General features: G+C 47.1%; 1 long non-coding RNA gene across 2 annotated transcripts; it reads right to left on the bottom strand.

The window, feature by feature from the left end:
- Nucleotides 1-5,224: 5,224 nt before the first annotated feature.
- On the bottom strand, nt 5,225-8,040 carry LOC116625681. 2 transcript variants are annotated; one of them, XR_004298125.1, is made up of 4 exons: nt 7,824-8,040; nt 7,419-7,556; nt 6,882-7,305; nt 5,225-6,005 (listed from the first exon to the last, which is right to left on the bottom strand). It is a non-coding gene; the product is annotated as an uncharacterized LOC116625681 (long non-coding RNA). The 2 variants fall into 2 exon arrangements; XR_004298124.1 differs by having other exon boundaries at nt 6,882-7,556.
- Between the last annotated feature and the right edge of the window lie 414 nt (nt 8,041-8,454).

Genomic DNA, 8,454 nt, shown 5'->3' with positions numbered 1-8,454 from the left:
GCCCTGGCTGCAGATGACTCGCTGGGTGACCACAGGTCTGCTTCTGTTTGCATCTCAACATGCCCCCCCCACCCCGGTGGAAAGGACAGAGGGACACATCACATGGCCACATTGTCTCTGAGTATCAGACTCTGAAAGGGGCATAAGGTAACGGCTCAACACTCAGACCCTGGCTATAAACTGCCCGCATTCAAATCCTGACTCTGTCACTCACTAGCTGTGCAGCCATCAGGAACTTGCTCCTCTCTGGCCCTTGGTTTCCTCTCCTATAAGATGGATTATAATAATAGTACCTACCTCGTAGGAGGTATTGTACCTAAAAGTTGTTAAAGCAGTGTCTGGATAAAGGAAATGTAGTATATTCATGCAATGGAATATTATTTGGCCATAAAAAAGGAAAGAAGCATCACTCTTGATACAATATAGATGAAGATGGAAACATTATGCTCAGTGAGAGAAGGCAAACACAGCAGACCACAGAACATATTATACAATTTATATGAAATATTCAGAATAGGCAAATGTATAGAGACAAAACAGATTAGTGGTTGTCAGGAGCTGGGGGAGAAGGAGCCTGGGAAGGGACTGCTTAACAGAATGGGGTTCCTTTTGGGGTGATGGAATGTTCCAGAAGTAGGTAGTGGTGATGGTTGCAGAACATTGTGAATGTACTAAATGTCACTGGATTGTTACTTTAAAAGTGTTAAAATGCAAATTTTATTATGTGCATTTGTTTTACAAGATTTATTTTGGTTTTTTTTATTTTTTTTAAGTTTTTGTTTATTTGAGAGAGAGACAGAGTGATAGAGAGCACAAGCGAGGTGAGGGGCAGGGGCAGAGGGACAAGCAGACTCCCCGCTGAGCAGGGAGCCCAACGCAGGGCTGGATCCCAGGACTCCGGGATCATGACCTGACCGGAAGGCAGACTGAGCCACCCAGGTGCCCCTACAAGATTTATTTTGATGGCAGGACACAACACAGTGACACTTGGAGAGATGAAAGGTAGAACACTTTGCTACTTGGAGTTCCAAATAAGAAAGGGTGTGCACTGGGGGACAAGGGGACAGCAAGCTGGAGGTGTAGGGGCAGCTTATACGTGGCAAGCTGTGTGGGGTTAGCTAGGTTTCTTGGACTTCTTGGGATTGGCTAATTTGAATAACTTCCTGGGCTCCTGGACAATGGGGCTGTCCCTAGTTGCCTGGTTCCTGATCCTGGGGCAATCAAAGCAGGTGCATAATGTCCCTTGAATATGAGAGCTGATAGGGAAGGAGTCCAGGTGTGGATTTCATCAGCTGCTCAAGAGGAACTGACGGGCCTCTGGCCTGGGGCTCAGAAATGGGTCCCTCTCACCTACCCTTCCTTCTTCCTTTTCCATCTATCTATCAATCCATTACTTATCCACCTTTATCCTTTTCTTCCTATCTATCCACCTACTTCTCTGTCATTGTTGCCATTGTCCTCATTGTAATTTATTGAGCACTTACTATGTACCAGGCATGGTGCCACACATTAACACATTCTATCTCCTTGATCTTTACAACAGCCTGAAGAGAGAAGCCATAATCGTCACCATTTTTACAGATAGGGAAGCTGAGTGGGAGGGGAAGGTCTTGCCCAATGTCCCTGCTCATCATTCTTCACCTCCCTGCCCCAATGACCCATGAAAAGTCTCTAATCCCATCACAGGACTAGAAATTTTTTTTTTTTTTTTTTGTACCTTCTTTGCCTGTCGCTCTCCAAAACTTATTATAATGCCAAGAAACAGTCATGTGCCAAAAGTTGGCTAATTTTAATTTTCAACCCACATCATGCTTCAACGGCAGTGTCTCATATGCTTCCCATGAGTCTCTGAGGCATTTTATTCTTGCAATGTTACCTAAGTGGATAACTCCATACTGCAAACTCTTCATTTTCCCACAGGTGCTTTTTGCTTTGAGAACTGTGTTGTGTCCAGTGTAGACTGGATTATCTGTTTTATTTGTTCTGTCCTTGTCTATCTCTCCAGGGTCTTGAAGCTGCAGCCAGGATATGGGTGTCTCTTTTAGGCAGATCTGCCATGTTGCCCATTCATATGACTTTCCTCTTCAGGAGCTTACAACTCTATTTTGAAATATGAGCCTGGAGATACAGGCTTATGGGAGGTCTCAGTTGGAAACTGGCTTGGAAATTGTGAATGACATTGGATGGATTTTCAACTGTTTGAGATATGTGTAGCAGAGATTGCTAGCTATCCTCAGCAAATGTTCTCTCCTTCTCCCTCATAGCACTAGAACCCTCGATTTTTAGCTGAGCACATCTGACCTCAGAAACAATATTCCAATAAATCATGCACCATATTGGACCATGTGGGCGAGGGTGACAGGATAGTCAGCAATGACATAGGAACCTGGGCCCTGCCATCATGAGACACCAAACCCTCCCTGAACTGCATAGACCCAGACAGTTATGTGACATAAAATAAATATATTCAAGGTTTTTTTTTTTACCAGAAAAATTAAGTTGGATTTTTCACATAGTAAAATGCACAGATCTTTTTTTTTTAATATTTTATTTATTTGACAGATAGCGAGACAGCGCAAGAGAGGGAACACAAGCAGGGGGATTGGGAGAGGGAGAAGCAGGCTTCCCACAGAGCAGGGAGCCGGATGCGGGGCTTGATCCCAGTACGCTGGGATCATGACCTGACCGAAGACAGACGCTTAATGACTGAGCCACCCAGGTGCCCTGCACAGATCTTAATTAAGTGCATGGATCAAAGATTTTTGGCAACTATACACCCATATAGTCAATACCCTAACCAAGATAGGTAACATTTTCAGAACCCCGGACAGTTCCCAGGACCTATTTCTGATGGATTCCTACCCACCCCAGAGGCACCCAATGCTCCGACTTCTTCTTCTTTTTTTTTTAAAGGTAATCTCTACGTCCAACATGGGGGCTCAATCTCATGACCCCAATATCAAGAGTCACATGCTCTGCCAACTGAGCTAGCCAGGTGCCCCAGCCCAATGTTCTGATTTCTATCAATATAGATTACTTTTGCCCATTGTTCAGTGTCATATAAATGGAATCATGCATATGTGTTCAAATTCCTTTTGTTCAGCATGACTTTTCTAGTCCTCTATGCTGCTGTTTATATCATTAGTTTGTTTCTCCCCCCCCCCAAGTGCGTACATACCATTATTTGTTCCTCCACTCACCAGTTAGTTTTGGGTTATTATGAATAAAACTGTTAAAGCTGTTTCTGTAAATTTCATTCTGTGGAAATACATATTCATTTCTCTTCTACATAAATCTAGGCATGGGATTGCTGAGCTAAAGGGGAAAAATTTATTTCCATTGTGTTTTAGAACTGTTATTTTTGAGTGTATCAGAGTAACTGTAGTACATCCCTATATATCAGTTTTCCCTGCTTCTTTGCCTCATTCTCTGGTCCCTTGACTCCTACTCTCTAGGACCACCTTCCTAATAAACCACACTGTCTGAGCCTCTATTTTCATGGATTCCCAAATTAAGATAAGTGGATACTGATCAAATATGATAAGATAGCTCAATGGGTTGTACCTTCAGTCCAGAAGCAACTCTGTGGGTGCTGGTTCATGTTTATAGGTGTGTATGGGTTCCATCCTTCTGTGTCTGGTGAAGGTAATGGGGCTCAGACACCAGCATTCATATGTCAACTGAAGACTTGCTAAGTACTAGCACTTAGCTGGGCATGAGGGGGTATGAAGATGAAACTCATGAGATTAACTGAGGTGTCTCCCCAGAGGTCTTTTGGAGGGACATAAAAGGTTGGTGGGGTCTTTTTAAAAAAGATTTATTTTGGGGGCACCTAGGTGGCTCAGTCGGTTAAGTGTCTGCCTTTGGCTCAGTTCATGATCCCAGGGTCCTGGGATCAAGCCCCACATCAGGCTCTCCGCTCAGTGGGGAGTCTGCTTCTCCCTCGGCCTCTGTGATCACTTTCACTCTCTCTCAAATAAAATAAAATCTTTTTTTAAAGATTTTATTTATTTATTTGACAGAGAGAGACACAGCGAGAGAGGGAACACAAGCAGGGGGAGTGGGAGAGGGAGAAACAGGCTTCCCCCAGAGCAGGGAGCCTGATGCGGGGCTCGATCCCAGACCCTGGGATCATGACCTGAGCCGAAGGCAGACGCTTAATGACTGAAGCACCCAGGTGCCCCTAAAATAAAATCTTTTTATTTTTTTTATTTTTTATTTTTTTAAAGATTTTATTTATTTATTTGAGACAGAGAGAATGAGAGAGAGAGAGCACGTGGGAGGGGGGATGGTCAGAGGGAGAAGCAGGCTCCCTGCTCGGCAGGGAGCCCGATGCGGGACTCGATCCAGGGACTCCAGGATCATGACCTGAGCCGAAGGCAGTCGCTTAACCAACTGAGCCACCCAGGCGCCCAATAAAATCTTTTTAAAAAGATTTATTTATTTATTTCAGAGAGAGAGAGAACACAAGCAGGGGGAGAGGCAGAGGGAGAGAATCTCAAGCAGACTTCCCACTGAGTGGGGAGCCTGATGCCAGGCTTGATCTCACAACCCTGCGATCATGACCTGAGCTGAAATCAAGAGTAGGCTGCTTAAATGACTCAGCCACCCAGGAGCCCCTAATGGGGTCTTTTTTAATTAAAGGAAGAATTCCCTAAGAATCAGTGGAGAAACTGATCAAAATGCAGATTTCGGGATCTCCCTCCCCTCTGCTTATTGAAATTAGGAGGGTCCTGGGAATCTGCATTCTCTGTGAACTTCCCAGGAGAATCATTCTCATATTAATATTGGAGAATCCAGGTAAGATGTGGTCTTGAGTGGGCTAGTTGTTTGGTGTAGCTGGTGGGACAATGATAGGCAATTACTCTCAGCAGGGAGGTCCTAGATCATGCAGGCTGTGTGAGGATATTGGGATTTTATCCTGCAGGTAATGGGAGTCTTGGAAGGGTTGAAGGCAAAGCCGGGACTTGATCAGATTTGTGTTCTAGAAGACTCCTTAATGTATGTGGAGAATGAGTTGGCTGTGTGTGTGTTGAGGGAGGAGGGAAGAGATCACAAGATGACCAAACAGTGGTGGAGGCAGGGGGCTGGAGAAGAGGATGGATTTAACCAGAATGACTTACCTTGGGGGAATTCAGGGAAGAGGATTGGTGGATATGAAGAGGGGAGGGTCTCTGGGATGTAGAGAGACTGCCACATTGATGGGGACACGGAAAGAGGGGCATACTGGCGGTTGGGTGCATTGGGTGTTCAATTTGGAATGATTAATTTGGAGTAAGTGTGAGACACTCAGAGTGAGACATTCACAGAACTACCAGGGTAGAATCTCCTCTTTCAATGGGGTCCCTAATTGGGGGGGGCAGTATCTGGGTGTCTTTTCCTATCCAAAAGCTCTCCAGTTCCCAGAGGGTGATTCTAAATATACCAGAAAATCTCTCACAATTAGCCTTAACCCAGACATTGAACCCCCTCTCCCCACCCCATTCATGAACCGCCTCTGGCATTTAGGTGTCTTGTAATCGTATTTTCTCTGCTTGTTAATGGACCCACTGAGGCAGTACTCCTGGGAGAGAGAAAGATTTCATTTGTCTGGGGCTGAAGAGGGAGACAGGGGTTGCTGGAGCTAATGAGGAATCAATGCCTCGTAATTGCTAATTAAATGAGCCTGGCTCTCTCCTGGGGCTATTAGTTGGCTGGCTGGCCCTTGAGTGTCCACAAATTTAATTATACTCCCCAATAAACACCTGCAGCAACCATCACCCTATGGTATCTCTGTGGCGGAGACCAAGGAGAAGCAGGATCTTTATGTGTGTGCTGAAGCCATCAATTCACTTATTGATTGATGCATTGGTTTATTCTCTGATGCCTTTGTTGATTCAACAAATGTTTATTGAGCACGTGCTGTGTGCCAGGTCCTGAATTGGGTGCTGGGGACACAGCAGTGAAAATACAAACACAATCTCTGCCTTCATGGAGCTCACAGTATAATGGTGACACAGACAGTCCTGCAGATAGATAACACAAAAATAGCTGAAGTGATGGAGAGAAGATATCCCAGGTCTATGAGAATGTATAATATAGACTTGACACGGGGAGGGGGGCAGTGTGAGGCAACAAGGAAAACTTCCCTCAATGACATGAAACTTGGATAAGAAGGTAGCGTGAGCAGTGGGGTGCTGTGGGGGGCAGAGCTTTCCAAGCTGAGGGAATAGCAAAGGCTCTAAGGCTAGAACAAACTTGCTGTGGTGTCTGTGACTTGATTAGGATGTCATAGGGAATTGGGGGTGAGTCTTGTTGAGACTCACCTACCAGGCACAAACTTACATCTGTCCTATAATTGGTACATGGAACTGATGGCAGGATAGGGGAGAAAAATATCATTCCTGGAAATGTTATTGAGAAGTCTCCAAAGAATTCTGGTCTAGGGAGGGCTTCAAATGCCATTCCTTCACTGATTTCCCCAGGAAAGTGTAGTAAGATGGGTATGGTCCCTGGGTTCAGACTCAGATACTTTGTATTTCCTGGCCTGTGGGAGTGTACAAGTAACATGGCCGATACACTATATGGCACATTGCTGTATATTTATAGGGTGCATGCCCCTGTTTTATTCCCTCCCTTATCCTTGTGCCATGGAATTAGCCAGCCTTCCCCCTAGATGTAAGTTGTTCTTCTCTGATCCCCCGTCCCCCACGCTTGCTTGTCCACCTCAGGCGGAGGTCGATGGGAGTCCACGCTATGAGGAAGCTGTGACTTGTTGTCATAGTACATCAGAACAACAAAATCACTAGTCTTCCACACAGCACTAGACCACAACCACTCCAGTCTTCTTCGCCCCCTCTGCCCCACATCTGAGATCCCCCCACCCAGCTCTTACCCCTCACCTGAGCCAAGCCATCACATCCGGGCTTCCTGCTTCTCCACTGCCTCCTCTTTTCCGTTCCTGGTCCCCCTGGATAGAGGCAAGGTCTGATCCCCAAGGGCCCAACTCCCACCCAGGCATGTCAGAAACATGAAATTTGGAGTTGGACGGATGTGGGGTTGACTTGCAGCTTCATTCACCCTTGGGTGCCACTCTCTGGGTCTCAGTTTCCTCAAGTGTCACCTGGGCATAAAAACACCCATGTCCTAGGGTTGAAGATGGCATATAATGTATATAAAACGCTTGGCACAATGCTTCTACAGAAGTCTGGAAAGAGCACAACAACGTCATCTTGGCAAGCGCGCGTTCCCCCACAGTCCTACCGATTGGCCGTCTCAATCTGGGAATTACAGATTTATGTGTGCGGTTTCATTTCACGTGCTGATCTAGAAAATAATTCGTTGAAACATCCATTAAATGAGGGGCAAGTCTCCAGAAGCGAAAGACGTCTCAGACCACCCTCTCTTCCCCAGGCAGGGTGCGAGGTCTCCCTGGTTACCAGGGAAGCTGTCCGGTTTCCTGGTGCTGAAATGAAGTCGGCCCGCGAACCCCGCTGGAAGCTGTCCGGAGCTCTGGTGCTGAAGCAGGTGGCGGTTCCCTTCGTGGACCCCGAGAGGCGCTGTCCGCTGTATCGGTGCTGAAACAGAGAGCCATTTCCTTCCGTGGTGGTCGGAGAGCTGTCCTCAGCCTCGGTTCTGAAGAAAACTTGACTTGCTTCCCTCTCCTCCCTTGGGTCACCCCACTCCCCTCTGTTCTCTATCCCTCTGACTCTCCCCCTCCCCCAGATTTCTTTATCTTTCGATTCTCTTCCCGGGGCGCTTCATAATGGCAGTGGGGGAGACACGGAGAGGTCGCAACCAGGACTCATACCTACTCCCCACCTCGTGGCTGTCCCTAGACTTACCTCCCAGGTAGTCAGCCCTGTTGGTCTCCCGCTTTCCAGACCGCCAACTTTGCCGTCTTTGTCACTTTCTTGGAAGATGTCCATGCGCTGATCTGTAAACCAGCCCCATCCCCGGGGGTCCCTGGTCCCTCAGACCACCCCTCCCCCACGGGGCAGTGGCCTTTCCTCTGTATGCCTCACCTGCTTCCAATCTTGTGGGCAGATGCAGGTGACCAGTGGCTGCCGAGGCAGGGACGTGCACTTTTATGGGCTTTGGGGAAGGCGGAGCACCGGGAACCCGAGGAGGGGCTTCACCAGACGGCCAATGGGACTCCGCCTGGAATGCATCTCCAAAGATTACCTCATAGGCTGTGGTCTCGGCTTCAGAATAAAAGTCTGGCATCTGCCCAAAAACTGGGTTGGGATTTCCTAGAGTGGGGAGGAGCACTCACTGTGATCCTCAGGGTCTCCCCACTTGGCTCAAATTCCTCCTGGGTCACTCACATCCAGCTTGGCCCAGAAGCCCTGGCTGGTACCTGCTTCTTCTCATCTCCACATTGTGCTATTGCTGACTCAGGAGAGAGAAAACTAGTAAACTGAGTTGGGGAAAGAACAGGGCAGGTTCAGAATATTTAAGTTCAGTTCCAGATAG

Source organism: Phoca vitulina, unplaced genomic scaffold, assembly GCF_004348235.1.
Source record: "Phoca vitulina isolate PV1807 unplaced genomic scaffold, GSC_HSeal_1.0 scaffold81, whole genome shotgun sequence".
NCBI lineage: Eukaryota > Metazoa > Chordata > Mammalia > Carnivora > Phocidae > Phoca > Phoca vitulina.
This window is presented reverse-complemented; position numbering and strand designations above follow the sequence as displayed.